The 17,451-nt window shown below is 38.0% G+C and overlaps 1 protein-coding gene across 12 annotated transcripts in view; it reads left to right on the forward strand.

The window, feature by feature from the left end:
- Positions 1-17,451, forward strand: part of MEF2C (myocyte enhancer factor 2C) — a 126,855-nt gene that overhangs the window by 22,665 nt on the left and 86,739 nt on the right. Inside the window, exon 1 of one of the 12 annotated variants that reach the window (XM_053474982.1) lies at positions 6,563-6,957. The exons of the other annotated variants lie outside the window; for them this stretch is intronic. The gene's annotated coding sequence lies outside the window, so the exon portion shown is untranslated. Of the gene's footprint in view, positions 1-6,562; positions 6,958-17,451 lie in introns of those variants that run through there. 12 annotated transcript variants of the gene reach the window in all.

Consider the following 17,451-nt stretch of genomic DNA (forward strand, 5'->3'; position numbering starts at 1 on the left):
GTAGTGATCTCTCTCTCTCCCAATGGGATCTGGTTCAGAATTCCACTAGGTACAAAGGATCAGAGGTTGCCAGCTGACACCAAGGAATAGAGAGGAAGCATCCATTGTAAAATATATCAAAATGTAATCAAGTCCATAGACCATGAAATCAAAACAAGAGGTACATAGACAGGCACTGGGTAGAAACACAGGCTAGACGCTTCTGACCCACTATATTAGAAAGGCCAGACCAGATTTCCAATGAGGTGCTCTGGAGTTGGTTAGGCGTACAGCAAGACCTTACGCTAGGCCTTCCCTGCTCCCATCAGTAAGACTCGGGACTTGCAATGATATTTTTAGGGGAGCTACGTGGTTGTTGGTTGACTTAAACTCCATCCAGCTCCTTGTTAAAATGAATGTGTATCTGCGGCCCAAAACCAAATATATTAACTCACTATACAGTAAAATATGTATACACTAGTTTATTGTTAAAGGGTCAGACATGTCAAGTATATTTAATACTAAATTCTCTATTATGTTTTAAGGGCCTGTCTTACACTTCTTCCAAACAATTACCGGCAGCAGCTTCCCTCGTCTCGTTCCTGATTATGTCTTTCAAAACTCACAAACTAGAGGCTCAGAAGAAAGGCCAGAGGAAGGCTGCACAGTAAAGCGCTAAAACAAGATCTGCCACATCACTGTTAGCCGCCTCGATGCGGGTAAAGCATTGTCCTTTATTGTCTTTGGTCTGTAGAGATAATTTAGTCAGCCAGGACAGGTGCCTGGAGCATGTTCAATATTAATAAAGGGAGAGATAATGAGGAGGAATCAGCATGGGCAGCAGTGTGCGTTAGCTCATCATTAGGCAGGTCCGTTCAGCGTCTTGAATTTCCGACTTATTAAAGTGATACCGCGGCATAACACAGGGCCCGGCTTGCTACTGGGACTCCGGACCTCTGTGGCCATAGAGGGTCCCACTGCCTATAATCTTACAATTCTAAGAATATATTTAATTATGACTACTCGTATTATGGTTTTCATTTTAATGATCAGGTGCAGTCGCCAAATTCACTGCAGGGACGACATAACCAACGGCAGCTTTGAATATATGACGGTGTCAGCATTTTGTATAGCGTTACTGTCATGGTGAGGCATGCAGCCGTTCATCTATTCCGATGTCCAGTATGATATGATGCGTATAACGAAAACTGGAACAGCCCCGCATTGTTTAACACCTAGAATTATGGGACGGTATAAACCCATACGTTAATAGTATTGGATATTTAAATTAATTATATTTCGTATGTGCATTTATTGGCCGATATGATCAAAAACTGTTACTTTCTTTCAAAGTATTGATTTTTTGAAATTTATGGGCTGAAAACAATGCAAAAAAAACGAAGAGGGATTTTTTTTCAAATTGTCTGTAAATAGTACATGGATCTAGATACATATCTTGCGGTTGCTTTGCTAAATAGGATTAATTGTGTATATATATTGTTACATATAGTGTTACATTGTGAAAGCTAAAAGGTGCCCACATACAAATAACATGGCATGGACATTTGTGACAATGTTTTTTTTGTATTCTATTTAAATACAATGTCACGCTTTCAGTTTCCCTTAAAGAGCTGGATCACGGTCACAGGCGTTTATTCACTAAATGATGAGTTGGAGTTGAGCTAAAGCACTGCATGCCATCACATTATTACTGGGTAGCGCCATCATATTCCACGGTGCTGTACTAGGGTATATGTTCATTAAGGAGGCTACAGATGAATTTGTCCTGCAAGAAGGACTGGATTGGTTTTCATCAAAGGATATTCTATGCATTATAGTTACAACTGGCTATAAACCGACCTCGAAGTTTCGACATGGTGCATATAATGCATTTCATCAAACTTCCATCCTTGTAAATGTGAATCTGGCAGCTACGTCCGTGTGCAGCTGCGTATACATGGAACAAAGCGGAAAACAAAACTGTGCTAATAGAGCTCCTTCCAAATGTATAGATTATACGCACACAAAGCGCCATTTCAGCCTGGCACCCAGCCCCTCTTCCTTCCTACATGGCAATAAATACAGAAGAACTGACTGCCAGAGAGATGATCATGAAGTCCCTACACGGAGACGCTTGTGTGGCTTAAACCAGTAGACGTTTCCATTAACAACGTGCACATTTTGCACGGTCAGTTTCACATGCGTGCACCTGCGCAGTGATGTCATACACACTTTTTTCGGTAAAGCAATAGATTTGCATATTATGCAGGGAAAAGTGTTTTGATTAGACATAGCAATTTCTTTTTTTTTTTCTTCTCATTTACGGGCAATCTTGCAACATTTCTGGTTTGCAAAGTTTCAATACCTGCCCTATCAATTCTGCATGTTAGTGTGAGAATAAAGAGGGGGTGGGGGGGGATTACTTGTCATCTCAAGAAATATAGTTAATAGCAGGTCATCGTTTAGTAGATGATCTTATACACAGAGTGATTTGGATTCAATGCAGCATTATAAGGTATGATGGGCCAATTTTTTTGCGTTGCTCTGAAATCCCGATTACATTATATCTGAGTAATAGCGGCTACTAAGCTAAAAATCCATTGCGTTCCACTTTATTCCACTTTTATAGATGCATTTTTTTTAAAACATAACACAACATGCATTATTTTTATGCCGTATTCCTCCACATTAATTTATTCTTATTAAGTACGTACAATGAGGTTTCGCATTTAAGTTCCAATCATCAAAGCTTAAAGTCAAACTCAGAGGAGAGAAACATTTTTCTAGCTAATTTGGTACCGTGCAAAGGTAATGATTATATAGACTTTAAAGCAGTGTGAAAATGTATTAATATTCCCATGATAATACCTTATTTTCATTTTTATTAAGAAAGCCTGACTATAATGTGATTCCCCCAAGTGGAATAATAAGTGGTACTTTGAGAGGTTTGGGGTGGGGGTTCCAACTCTTTTATGTTAAAGGGCTACTGTCACATTATAAATGATCCCAATCCTAATTATTTGGTCTATAGAGGACCTGAGTATTAATATGAAAACCACCTCTGTCATTTTCTTGTTATGTCTTGTTGTGTGTCACCTGCCATGTTGTTGCAGCATCACATTTTTATATTGTTTTTATATCATAAGATATTTGTGGAAAACAAAAGATTTACAAAAAAAAAAATGAGACAGGGGTAAAAAGCCTCTAGTGGTAAAGATGTTTGCACCAGGATCACTGACGGATCATCGGAAAAAAAATAAAAACAAATAGTAAAAAAAAAAAAAAAAATCTTTTAACTGATAGAATTTGCAGCCATGCTCTAAAATTTATTGCCACTGATTGGCTGCTTAAGCTGTCAATCAGTTGCAGTAAAGTGCTTCCATGGAAATCAATGGGAGTACGTTCTTGTCACTGATTGGCAGTGAAAGCAGCCTATCAATGGCAAGAAAATGCTCCCATTGAAATCTGCGGGAAGACTTTACACATGCGCACTGGGGTCTCAATAGACCCCTGCACACAGTATTCAGAAGAGCCAGCTCTGGAGGTGAGTACATAACCTGGGGAGTGCATCTCCTGCAGGGCATTTTCGCTGGGGGGGGCAAATGCATTTGGGGAATTCTGTAGAATCCCCCCATGGAGAGACCACGCACCTGCATTAAAGTGTATATGATGGCTGGAGTGTCCCTTTAAATAGAAATAATAACAGCGTAAGCAATTACTGAGTTCCCTTTAAGACAAAACTATTCTTTATTGGAATATTTGAATCAATCCACTGCCGGCGAGGCAGCTCAGGACAGTATTATATATTCAGAAATCATATTAGCTACATTCTCTTTGTCACATCCCAAACTTTTTTTTGAAGCAGAAATGAGGTGCGGGTTATGCGTCAGCACAGATCACAAATTGAGTTTTGTTTTTGGCAACTTAGATTTTAATAAATGCGTGGTCTTGAAATCGGCAAGTACGGCATCATTAAATAATACGTTCAACTAATATACAATTTTAAAACAGAAGAGATCTGATTAAACAACAGCTAAGCATATGGGTTGATCCCAGCTTGCCTCCAACATGAACTCTGGGGGATACGCTAGTTATCAGTTGGAAATAATGACAATCTTTAAACAAAGTTGGTGGTGGAAATGATGCTTTGGAAAAGTGGGACAAACAAATGCCTTGTAATCAGATCTAGTTACGATAATAACATGGTAGGAGTAGGCCTGTTACATTTGGTCTAGCCTTTCTTCATCTAAACAGCAGGACTGCCTTTCCGAGGAAGCTGTTTATTTGCGCAGAACAAAACGAGAACATCGGAGTTGACTTATCTTCCACAATTTCTGCTTCCTGTCTTCAAACAGCTCAAAGACAGACATGACAACGCTTCACACAAGATGCCGAAAGTGGCGGGCTGGCTAAATAGTGGAGTCTCCGCGACTAGTCTATAATTTAACCAAAACATTTTTTTTATAGCAATTTAATAATTAAATGTCCCCCCCCCAACCTAGGAATAATCAATCTGATATCCATACATCCATGACATATAAAAGAAGGAGGTAGTAGGTTCGGTTAAGTCGCCCTCGGCACAGCTTGTTTAAATATAAGCCTTTACTTCACGAAAAGTACCCAATCCTCCTTCTAGCTACAAAGAAAAAAATATTTTGTACTATAGGTCACTTATCAGTATATATCAATACACCAATCCACATCATACCAACCTCTCTGCGTGTATATATATATATACCTCTCTGCGTATATATATATATATATATATATATATACGCAGAGAGGTATATATATATATATATATATATTTATATATACACACACATATGTATTGCATATAAGAACATGTTAGTGTCTACAAAATACATATACGTATACATTATGTGTATGTTTGCACCCACCGTTTAAAGCTAGTAACAAACACATGATATTTTGTAGCTAATGCATACAATTTTTCTTGCAAGGATGTCCCTTGACGTTGCTGGCCAGTCTGCCAACTACATTCATATCACAATTACATCCTGGCAAGGCCCTGATCAGATATGTCAGCTTTAATGACCTTGCGAATGCACCCCCCCCGGCACTCAAAGTGTTAATGGCTTGACCCTCGCCACCCACCCCCATCCTCAGTCAAAGCCTGGGTCACCGCTAGACTAAGTGTTAAACTGGATAATGAATGATTAATCTCTTCGGTACTAAATCCATCAAACCAGGTTATGCTTGGTCTAAGAACCAGATAAATATTTCTGCTTTGGCTACAAAGGGTTAAACCGGGTAATGCATGGCTCACCCATGTGCCACTCCAAGGGGCTGATGCGTCATTAGGCAATGTATCATGCCTGTGCTGGTACCAGAGGGGTTAAACAACACATGTCACACTGTAAGGGTTAAACCGTTCCATGAGGCCAGCCACGTGGCTCTTATTTATTGTGACGGCGTTATTTCTCCAGCATTAAATATGATCTAGCGGAATTAGTATCTCATAATGATTTTGCACACAATAGGTTAATCCGTCTGCGGACGGTCAGTGTGATCAGCCATATGATATGGATCGTAGATTACGCTGGGGGTCCCATGTCCTGTATCCTCACCACTTGCCATCAGTGAGAGGATAAAATGGGGAGGTGGGGGGTTGGGGGGGTAACAGAAGGTAAGTACAGCTCCCCAGCCTCTTAAATAATTGTCATTAGGACTTCGGCTGGCATCGCATTACCGGCGCAAAACTAAAATTAGCAAAATGTCAGAAATGAAAAGATTGATTCACCCAGACGCAATTATCATTTAAAAGTGCTTGATTGAGGTGCTGCAGTCGGGTGATTTATTCTGCATACCATATACATAATTAAAGTAGTGGAGCGGAGTAATTTATCAATCTACCGGTGGAGGCTGGAGGTGAGGGAGCTGTATGTTTGTTTTATTAAAAAATGCCTCGGGCTGCAGGGGCCGCCCTCGTTTCTTTGGATGTTTCAGTTTTACATTGCAGAGATGGTAGTGGATACGTGGAACAGCTTCCCAGCAGAATCACTAGAAATTAATGGAATAGACATATGGATTTATGGAAGCTAAAGTGCAACAGTGCAGACTACTCTGTTCTATGTTTCTATCTTATGAGAGTGGTAGATAAGTGGCGCAGCCTCCCAGCAGAAGTGGTAGAGGGAATGTATACAAACAGGGGATGGTAGTAAACCTATCCTGAATCCAAGACCAAGGACTGATTGAGTAGCCAGAAATAGACTAGATGGGGGGGGGTCTGCCCCTAAATTCTAGGTTTGTTTCTTCTTGTTTTCCTTGTTCTCTGCTTATTCCAGCAGCACAAGAGGAGGGCCACTGATCGCTGGTCTGGGACTTGTGGGCTAGAAAGTGAGAGTGTTAAAAACACACATACACACCAGGGACAAGCAACACACACACGGGGGGCGAGGAAGAGGAAGATACAGGGAGATAAATATAGGAAGCCGAGTATCTGAAGGAGCAGAAGGGTGTGCAGGGGAGAGAGAGGGGGAGTGATCAGGGGAGGAAAAAAAAAAGAAGAGAGAGGGAGGGAGAGGAAGAAAGAAGACAGGGAGGGGGAAAGGCAAGAAAACGACACCTCGCCAGGCACTCAGTTTTAAATCCGCTGCCTTTTTTTTTCCTCCCCTCAATGTTACAAAGCCTGAGAGCTTCTCCTTTTTCCCATTCGTCTCCTGTCACTTCCTTCCTGGAGGCTTTCAGGACGAGTCCGGTTACTTTCCATCCTGCCAGCAGAGAAGCCACTTTCCAGCCTGTGCCTGGACACACAGATCCTCTGCTACTAGTGGATTGAGTTTGTGCTCCAGCCCCGCTGCTGCTACTGCTGCTCCTGCTCACTGAATCTAGTGGGGACCTACAGTACTCAAGGGTGACAACAAGATCCCTCTGCTTTTTTACCCCCCCCCCTTCTTATTGATCCTTATAAGAAGAGGACATCTCAAGGACTGGTGACAGCTGCAGATGCCTCATGTAAGTAGACTTTGAGCAGTTCCCAGCTTTGATCTGTATTTATTTGTTGGGGTAGACTTTGCTCCCGTACACTTTCATGGGATCCTTTGCTGATCAAAGTTTAAAAGGGACAAGTGGCTTCTTGAAAGCCTCCTTGTGCCTTCTATTGAAGTGATCAGAGATGATCTTCTCAGTTGTGTGTTTCTTCTGAGCTCAGCAGTGGGACTTCCACATTTCACAGCAAGACATGACCTTGTGCACTTGTATCCAGCTTATCATTTTACAAAGCAGATCAGATTGCATGGGGATTTGGTGCCAATAACACATACTTCCTACAGGATATGTGCACTGAGGACCTGTGCCTGGATCCTTAAGATACAATCATGTATGGATTCCCATAGATCCAAAGGCATGCGATTGATACTTAGAGAGGGATCTTCTGTAGGTACTCATCATACCTCATCATGAGTCTCATCATAGTTTGATCTCTGTAACTTGCTCTACTGCTGTTGGGCAGTAATGTGAAATACATAACATAACCTCATCATGTCAACTGGATGCCTACAAGAATGAACCTCATTCTTAACCTTAAAAGACCAGAGATGTTAAATAATATATACAGGTAGTGATGACAGTGAAACCTTAGTCTGAATGATTAATGTCCTTAAAGGGCCATGTCATGTTTTATTTCTTGGCTTCACAGAGATGCACCACAGGCTGAAAATGTATACTTAGACATTTAAAGTGCCAGCGCGCGGGGATTCTTTTAAGGTGCTTAACCGCTTAATATAAAAAAATAAGGAAGAGAAGGTTCCAATCAGAATTTCAAGCTGGTTACCAAAAAAAGTTAACAAGAGTGGTCGCATGACATCAAAGTCTAATTCCCGTTAACTTTTCTGAAAGATGCAATTAGCTCGTTATACGAGAAGCCAGAAATAGGACTATCTGGCGTTAAAAAGAAATACCTTAGGATGCTTATTGTAGCCGCCGATTTATAATATTTGTATCGTACATAATAAGTATAATCCGTGAAGTATTGGCTGTAACCACCTGCGATCTACCACATCACCACGAAACCTGTTCTTAGTAAATACATTCTCAGTACTTAAGGAGTTAAATTTTAGAATATTGTATAATGTTAAATTTCCTTAAAGATTATTGAAAGTAAGTGGGTCACGCATTCTCTTCCATGATACCCACTATGGATTCTGGTATCTCATTGGCCTTCTCATTAACCCTTACATGTAATATATATATTTTTCATATTACATATGTGATATATAATGCTATAAGGATACATATGGACAGCATAGTATCAGATGCCAAATTGGCTTGTGTTTTGGCATACGCAGTGTTTGTCATCACAGGCCAAAGTTAAGCTTCCAGATATTAAAGGATTAATGTTAATCTTTTAACTGTATTAAGGAGCTGAACTTTTGACAAGTGAAATGTTACTGTAACAGAATATCACCCGAGCTATATAATAATATTATTAATAAGGCCAAAAGCATCGCTCATTTCCCGGCTACTTGCGGTTGCATTTATAGATTCTTTCTACATCAATAGTGAGATTTAAAAAAAAAAAAAAATAGATACTTACGTAGTTAAGAAATTGATTAAATGTAGAAGCTCTATATACTTTGGTAATAGTAAGAGACAGCGGAGTGTTTATTTATTTGTTGTATATAAATAAAAGTTGTATACAAGTAATAAAAAAACTAACATAAAATATAACTGGCAATCATTTTTCTTCTTTCTTTAAAAACAGTCACATGCAGAGGTTGTAGAAAAAAAAATCTAAAAAATAATGTGATATTGCATTTTGTCGCATTAATTAAAGTAAAAAAAACAAAAAGGTAACACTTATGCGTGCGGATGTAGAGCATCATTCATGAAGTGAGATTGAATTTTGAATTAATTTACACATTATTTACCATATAAAAGTAAATGTAAAAAAGTTTGGAATTAGTTTTTTTTTTGTAAATAGGTCAATATTTTATGTATAAAATTCATTCTTATTTTGAGACTTGAGATGTCCCTGGAATACATTAAGAAATATTATTTTCCAGAAATACCCAATTGTAACCATCATATTGCGTATCCGCTCTTTATTTTATGGGGCCGTGTTGACTTGGAAATATTTAGTGAAAAATAATAATAAATATGGTATTTAGGTGAGAAATCTGTTAATCTGTTAGAATTATTCTAAGGGAACTTTGTTCTTTTAGTTATGGGCTGCTAAAGCTACTTGTGCTTTAATGAAGCTCAGGGTAATCTTTGGAGAAGTGAGGGTTACAACGGTCCACGAGGACAGATGATTAATATTTAGTGGCTTCAGAAGGGCATGTTCCTCTAACGTTTATATTGGCTTTCTGCTCTAGAACGTGGCTTTTTAAGTTGGATCCATCATCTCTGTGAAATCAGATCAGCTTTGTTGGTCCTCGAGCAGAGTGAACAGGGGTAATATAGTGTTGTGTGCCAGATAATAGGGGGATTAAGCAGTTCACTTGCCATTTGGATCAGCCAGAGTGAAAAAGCTGATATTTTGCGGCACAGCAAATTCACGCTTCTGGCTTATATGATTATAGCCTAAAGATGATATATCCCTGTTGCTTAGTCATGTTTTAATGTGTCCCTTGCCAAAAAAAAAAAAAAGGAATTGATTTCAATTTTAATTGAATATGAAAATAAAATCCTTGCCTTTTGTTAAACTTGAGATATGAGGTCCAGTCCTTGAACATAATGCTTGAAATTTATTTAAAAAAAAAAAAATATATTAGATTTATTTGATATATATTTCCTTTTACTTGTAAAGTAACATAAATCATGATAAGGGTAGAGTTAGTGACCAAGCTCTTAATGTGCGAGCGATATATGAAAGCATTGGTCTTTTTTGGCTTAAATGATACTATGATCAATAGGAAAATTTAATGTCAGAATCTTCACGCTGTTGAAAACAATACTGATTATTTTATTCGACTTCTCATATAACCCAAATTTTAGGTTTTGACACCTTAGGACACATTTTATGCACACATTTTTTTTTATCATTCAAATTGCCTATTTTTGTTTAATTGCTGCTTTTTCATCATATAGATCCTTGTCATTTACGTATTTATTGTTTTCCGTACGCAAAAAAAATGTTAGTTTCTAAGTTGTCAAAATTTTAAAACCGAGCTGTCGCCCAGAATCGTCTGATATATTCTTATTCTACAAGGCTGCCAGTGGGTATATTTAACCCTGTGGGTGACGCGAGAAGTAAAGTCACTTTAAGATGTTAAAGTGGACTAAGAGTAGTACCCTATTTAACAGCTTAGATGCCCCTGATTAAGCTGACATCCCGGGAAATTTGTCTGCATGTCAATTCGACTCTAAAGCATTACTGAACAAAGCTAGAAAGCTTACGTGTTTGATCTATAGAGTGGTGTATAGAAAAGGCAAGTATTTCAAACTCTTTTTAAGTACTTCTAGTGCACGTAAGTTTTTGAGTGTATTCTATTGTTTTTATGTTAAGTTAGATCAGGTCTTGTTTCTTTAGACCTTCTCTCTTATTGTTTGAGATGCGTCAAAGATGTCGAACTAAGTTAGAGCATCATTAAGATTCCTCCCATATCTACTTCACAAAATATTTTTTTGGGTCTGTTTTCGTAGTTAGTGATTTACTTTTGCCTTGTCACAGTCTCTGGCAGATATTGTCCAACAATGGTTGTGAAGTCTCCTCAGATAGAATGACCACTCTGCCTGGTTCTTCCACTGTTCCTAAGGCTGCCTCTTTTCCACACGAAACATATAAACTACTTGCGAACAATGAAAATACTTGTGTAGAATGCCCACAACATTAGAATGTCCATGTCACATTGTTCACCCAGTCTAGAAGCTTCTTCTTTATAGTATACTCATCAAATTATTACAAATCCGAACTTAAATCTACCACTCTTCTCATCATGACAGCCCACTTTATTCTAGAGTTATCAGTTGGTGCTGTTCTGCCTATTCTATTTTAAGTTGTAAATGAAGTATTTTTGAGGATGCTCGATTTGATGAGTTATAGTTGGCACATTCTTTGTTATGAATTCATAAACATAACAATTATTTAGGCACAGGATTAGTTGAAATTCATTTGAAGGTCCCTGTGTTCAAGTCATTGACCTTTGGATTTGGATGTGGATTTTTATCTTGACCATTAGATAAAAAGAAGGAAAAACTTGTGTATACTGCGTTAATAATAGTTGTTAAATTAGCAATAGTATGTCATCACCTACGAGTGAGGCCAGGATCCAGAACTCACATCTTTCATATCAGGGAAACATGTGTTTTGATCTCCTTGTGCAAAGTTTTGAAAATGATTTCCCAGTTGACCAGAACCGGAATTTCTGTGAAACGAAGATCAGTCGAACCCGGTTTCCTACAGTTTACCAAAATGTATCTAAGCCACCCATGACCAAAGATCTATACTTTATATCAAGTATCATAACATAAAAGCACATAATAGCTTTTCAAACTACTCATTACCATCGAAAAATAGTTTATGACGATTATACTTGACATGCATATATGCAGTGTTTTTCCAGTTTCTCAAAACACATAGCACGAGGCAAATGGCCAAGATGTGGGTATATTTATTTTGAAAACAGCTATATATCATTATCTCCCCCCCCCAACAGTCTGGCTGGATCCAAATAACGTGTCTAAAAAAATAGTAAGGGCATAGGTAATCACAGGAATATTGGAATGGCAGCAGCCACACACATGTACGTGTATGTTAGTATAACGTTAGTGTTTGAGTTCATTCACATAGATTGATGAGTTTTGTACTATGTGGGGATCCGCATGGCCTCATTGCCTCTACAATGGGACTGCATGTAACCTAAACATTTTAATTGCACACAGGTCTGACAGTGACAGCTTTTGTTACACCGTTATACATTAATAATTTTAAAAAACAATATTTATGATATGGTTTGGCTAATGATGGTCAAAAGTTTAAAAATAAGTTTAAAAATTACTCTAAGATAAAATACTGGTTTATTATAGTATGTGAAATATACGTAATGATTGTTATATGGGTCATGTCTGTACAAGTGTCAATAATTTGCATGTATTCTTGGGGCACCTAAAATAATATCAATAATCAGTATTTTATGTTGGCAAGTGTAAAATTAGAGTTTTTTTTGAAGATGGTGGTCATTATGAACTAGATAGACATATAGACACATGATTCCAGCGTCCAGGGCTTGTTAAATATGTCACGAGGAATCTAATTTGCTTCTGGAAGATCAAGGTCACCATCGGATAATCTCAAGGGTGGCCGTTATATTTGCTATTGTACAAGTCAGAGGTGAACAAGCTAACTATCCATTCCGTTGTTAGTGTCCAGTTATACGCAGACAAGTGGATATGATGTGTCAGTCAACATAACACCAGCCTTTTTTCAGTTCTGAAGACAATATAAATATTATTTATGATGATGTGTATATTAATACTGGTTGTGTATATTTACTGTATACAATCAGAATAAATTCTGCCACTTGGCATCCAGATTTCAGTCTGCTGTTGGATAACTTTTCGGAATATTAATATAATGCTGGAATGGATGAATATATGGCTGCATCGTTGACCCGAACGTAAGAACTGTTCTCTGGCATGAAGGTAGTTTCTGTTTTACTGCACCTCTAGTGTGGTGGCCCCTGTATATACCTGGGAACTTCCCAGGGTATCTTTGCCCAGAAATTTCCTGACCTTCTCTCTATGGCTAGAGGCCCCAGGACTAGACTTCTGAAGGACCTTGCGCTGCGCATGAAGTGGGATGAGCTAAAAACCATCCAGAAATCAAGAGCCTGGTAGTCAGCTGCCATACCTTAAACCTCTGGGGCAGATGTTTCCAAAGATGCCCATATATCACAGCATTCTAAAGCGTCAACAGTATAAATATATTATTGCTAGCCTACATTTCTTCAGCTTTTTGTTCATAAACAAGTTCTCCTTCAACAGCCTGTATGACTCACGATGTAAATAAGTCTCTATTTTCGAGAGTTTATTCAGTCCGAGATTAAGTAGTAAACATTTGCGAATGACCCCATCGAGATAAGACAGTTTGTATGCATTCATATGGGTTTGTATCTGCATACATTGCATTATCTGGAGAACCGTACTAAACACAGTTATGTTCAGGATTTGGCACAATCTCCCCCTTTGCACTTGGAGAATCAAAAGATCACCTACTTCACTCAGGGTCAGCCCTCATTGGTGACATCATGAGATGTTTAAGTCCCTTAAATTCATGTCATATTAATTTATATTAATACTTTTTTTTACATTACTTTTAAGTAATATACACTTAATTGCACATATTATTATTGGCACTTATTGGCATGGATCACGTCGAGAGTGCTCATATCCACTAAAAAACTCCAAGGGAACAGAAAAGGCATGGATCCTGGTCACAGAAAGGGGATACTTAGGTGGCCTCTATTACAAGAAAAGGCTTGTAAAATGTGTTTTAAAGGCACCTTTGTGGATTTTTTTCCCTCAAGAAGGAGCTAATAATTGCTTTTCGCAAAGAATCTGGCTGTGTTGAGCTATAGGCTCATCAAACCCCTGTGAAGTTACAAGTGTTTGACTTAGAAGTGACGCCGCGTGGGGCATGTTTATAAAATCCATTCAGTGGATTTACGGAGAACCTGTTATAATGGATGCCCAGGTATCTCATAATCTGCATAGTTTTATAGATTAAGGTAATGAAGATACTACATGTTTTAGCCGTAATAATTCCTTATAATTGACAGGTAGTTCCAGCGTATTGCATATTGACTCCATTGACATCCACCTACATTCTAAACACCTACTATTATAAACCTGCTAACCTTCAAGTCGTGAACAGCTTGTAGGAGAACATTTATTTTGATAATCCGGCTCATCAGTGTAAGATTATTATGTATTGGAAGATTCCTGACGGATGTTAATCTCTAGCGTAGTTTGAATAATCCTTTTGCTGTTATCTTTGCGACAAGATACAGTAATTTATGCTACAGATCCATAATCAGGTAGAAGATTCATATGAGGTAGAGTTTATATCATGTCCACCGACTGCTTACTTCACTTCTCGGAGTAAAGTTCACCCGGACACAATTGTGTCCCATACTGTATTTCGGGATCACTCTATGTTTATTATTTCCTTTTGATTTCCTTCACCAGAAGAAAGAACCCTTATGTTCTAAAATCTACAGTCTCTTTGTTCTTTTTCATGTAACGTATCACTTATGCATCGTTTTTATTACAGAAGCATTACTGCATCTATTTTACTGTCTTCAAAGATACAGTTCTTTGTCTGCTTTATTTCCTCTGCCAGAATCTTGTTCTTGCTTCATTTCTGTATCTTCATTGTTCGTTGGTAGTGGGCAGTAACACCCCCTAGAATGGAATTTTAGTTTTGTCTAATTTTATCAGTCATGTTTGTGTGTCTCAGACTGCAGGTATTTCAGAAACATTTTCCGTAGTGCATAACAAATCATAGGCGGGTCTTCAGGAAGTGGAATGGACATTGTTGGTGCGGAAAGAGTTCCACAGATAAAGTGGAGTGGTCAACAAAGTTTTCCTACATGACAGTTCAGTAATGGAAGAGGATCTTTTCCAAAGCAAGGGGCAACAGTAGATACAGTGATTTATTTCCAAAGGCCTGAGTTGGCTTGGGTATACCACATAGGGTGGTACTTTTCAAGAACCACCATGTGGTTCAGATGTGTTCAGAGTCAGCTGATTTAGCATTAGAAGCCATAGTTGTTTGAAAGTTTCCTTGAGTTGCTAAACTTGGGTTTGAAGAGTCGTTCATCAGTTGAGCTCACAAAATGAATCTCAAGCTGAGTCAATGTGGACTCAACTCAGGACAGCTCTCAAGAAAAGTGCAGTTCCTCTGAGAATATTGCAGTTAGCAAACCCTCTCACTTGCCCTAGAAAGATACATGGGGAAGACCAATTAAACTCACATAGGGTTCTCTAGCCAGCAACTTGTCACCCAAGACATGATCTTGATCTGGTATATATATATATCTTTGGTAAGTTATATACAACCAGATGGCCAAAAGGCTTTCAGGAGAATAAATTATGGTCCAAAACCCTTCAAACCGAGCGGAAATGTGGTGGGTTCATGTACTGTGATGGTATGTGGTGAAAGCTCAGCTGCTCGCACAGTGCCATCCCTAGCCTGCTAATTGCATAATAATAAGTAATGCAAATGCTTCATTTCTTTATTGTAAGTGAAGCTGATAAATCATATTTATTGCATGCTATATACAGAGCAGCAGCAGGTTCCAAGGCACTATTACAATAAGGGAGAGTAAAAGTTACAATAACATTGAAATTGGCAACATACAAAATTGACAATAAGGTTAATGCAAGTTAAGGCATACTGGTACAGACGGAGAGGCTAGCCCTGATCCTGCAAGCTTACAATCTATTCTGAGTGTGACTACTACTACCCTCAGAGATGCAGTTTGACACTAAGACTTAAACTGAGTAAGATCTTTAGTGTTACCATTGAGTCTAAACATGTCTGCCAATATCAAACTCACACACTGTTGAATTATTACATGGTACCCACGAGTGGGTATCTATATTTGAAAAGAATGCCAAACAGAAGTTTTTAGTTCTTGCTCACCTTGAACATTTTGTGTACTAATTGGAACATTTCAGCCTTGATAGATTTGGCCGAATGACAAGGTCTTTCCCCCATGCATTTTATCTTCAGTTTTGTGTGAGGGGTATGCTTTTTGGGTCCAATAGACATCCTTTTTTCCTCTGCTGTCCCCTCTTAACCGCATATTTATACCTCTCAGTCATAATTAAGTGTAAATTGGGTGCAACTGCAGGATCTTCCCTTTTGAGTCAGAAATTCCATTAGGTGGAGAAGTGAGAGGCAAGTGCCCACTTTTGAATTTGGCTGACCTTTCCAAACATCCCGTACACTGGAAAATGCTGAGTGTTTCACGACATCATTATTGCAGCTTTAATATCAAATTCATAAGGTAGACCTCTACAGGAACATTTTAGATCAGTAGTCCCTAGTAGTAGCTATTTTATTAGATGACACTAAGCACAGGACCACCACTCACTTAGTAATGGATTAAAACATTTATTTATTTTACTTCTTAAGTCCTGTAACGAGCTTCATTGATGAATTGGTCGGTTATAAGACTGTTAAGAAAATAGCCAAGTTTTCTTTTGCTTGATTAATATTTTACTTTCAGTTATTATTTTGTATTGACCTAATCACAGTTAAATATTAATATTAATTGCAGTTTTGTTATGTTTTTACTAAATTTAGCCTTTGCCATACAATGTCTGCTCCTCTTTTCTGCCCATTACTCTCGTTTTAAGTTAACAAACGTAACTGGGAGCAAAAGTAATTAAAGAGTTCCTTCATATGTCTGCATTTGAAAGAGTTCCTTGTGTGGGATCTAGAAGTAGCTTAATGCATCTCATACTTATTAATAACTTATGAATAGGTAAAGTTTTACGAACTTCATACAATTATTTTTATTGGTAATCACATACCACTTGTAATAAACCACTGACTTTAGCCGTGCCAGACATAAACATTTTCTTTGGCCGGGTAAAAAAAATAATAAACCCTAATCTCAGGTGAAAGCTAATATTATTGAAGTATAGGAAAAATGTGAAAAGGTCATGATTTTTCTGAAGACTTCTTATCCCGATCCTGAACACACCCTTTCACTAAACATTCAGGAAAGGGAAAGGCAAATTATTAAATATGTTTGCACTCAACAAATTATGCGGTGGAGCTGAAACAGCTTTGGCAGACCTTCTAAGTGATTGTTACGACTTCCTTGGCTCTTGAAGAGTTAATGCTTGCATTACAAGTGTCCACTCATCATTCAGGTGCTATGGAAATATACTTAATGCTATGTGTGCAAACATTTGCTTAAAGATTACGGTACAAATTTAAGTTAAGTTCTACATGCGCGTAAATATTTTTTTAAATACACAAAAATAAGCTGCATTTTTCATAGCAAGCTTGGCAGCTGAAAATATAATTGTAAATTAAGTACTAAATAAACTTATTTGTAATGGAATGGGAAGGAATTAGTTATTCGCTAGTGGAAAACAAATTGAAACGCAGTATTTTTAATGCTGGAGGTATCGTTAATTGCATTGATGAGGATGAATGCAAAAATCAATCAAATTTTCCCAGAAGGTGAATAAGTCCTTCATGTCTTCAAAAGAAGTCAGAAAGTCGCCATCGCCCCAGCTTTATGGTCCTTACTCTGAGGAGTGATTCTTTTAAAATGGAAAGTTTCTCATGGTATGATAATTTTAATTCCCATAGGTAAGTGACATATTTAGGAAGGAGTCATATCTATATACCACACCAGCAACAAATAAAGGGCCATATTTAGGAAGAAGAATTATGAGGCAAAGTTCTAATGTAGAACAGTCACCATAGGCATGAACTTCGAGTGCCTACACTCACTGTTGTTTGTGGCTATGGCCTAAAAATTA

The sequence above is a fragment of the Spea bombifrons genome, chromosome 1 (assembly GCF_027358695.1).
Source record: "Spea bombifrons isolate aSpeBom1 chromosome 1, aSpeBom1.2.pri, whole genome shotgun sequence".
Taxonomy (NCBI): domain Eukaryota; kingdom Metazoa; phylum Chordata; class Amphibia; order Anura; family Pelobatidae; genus Spea; species Spea bombifrons.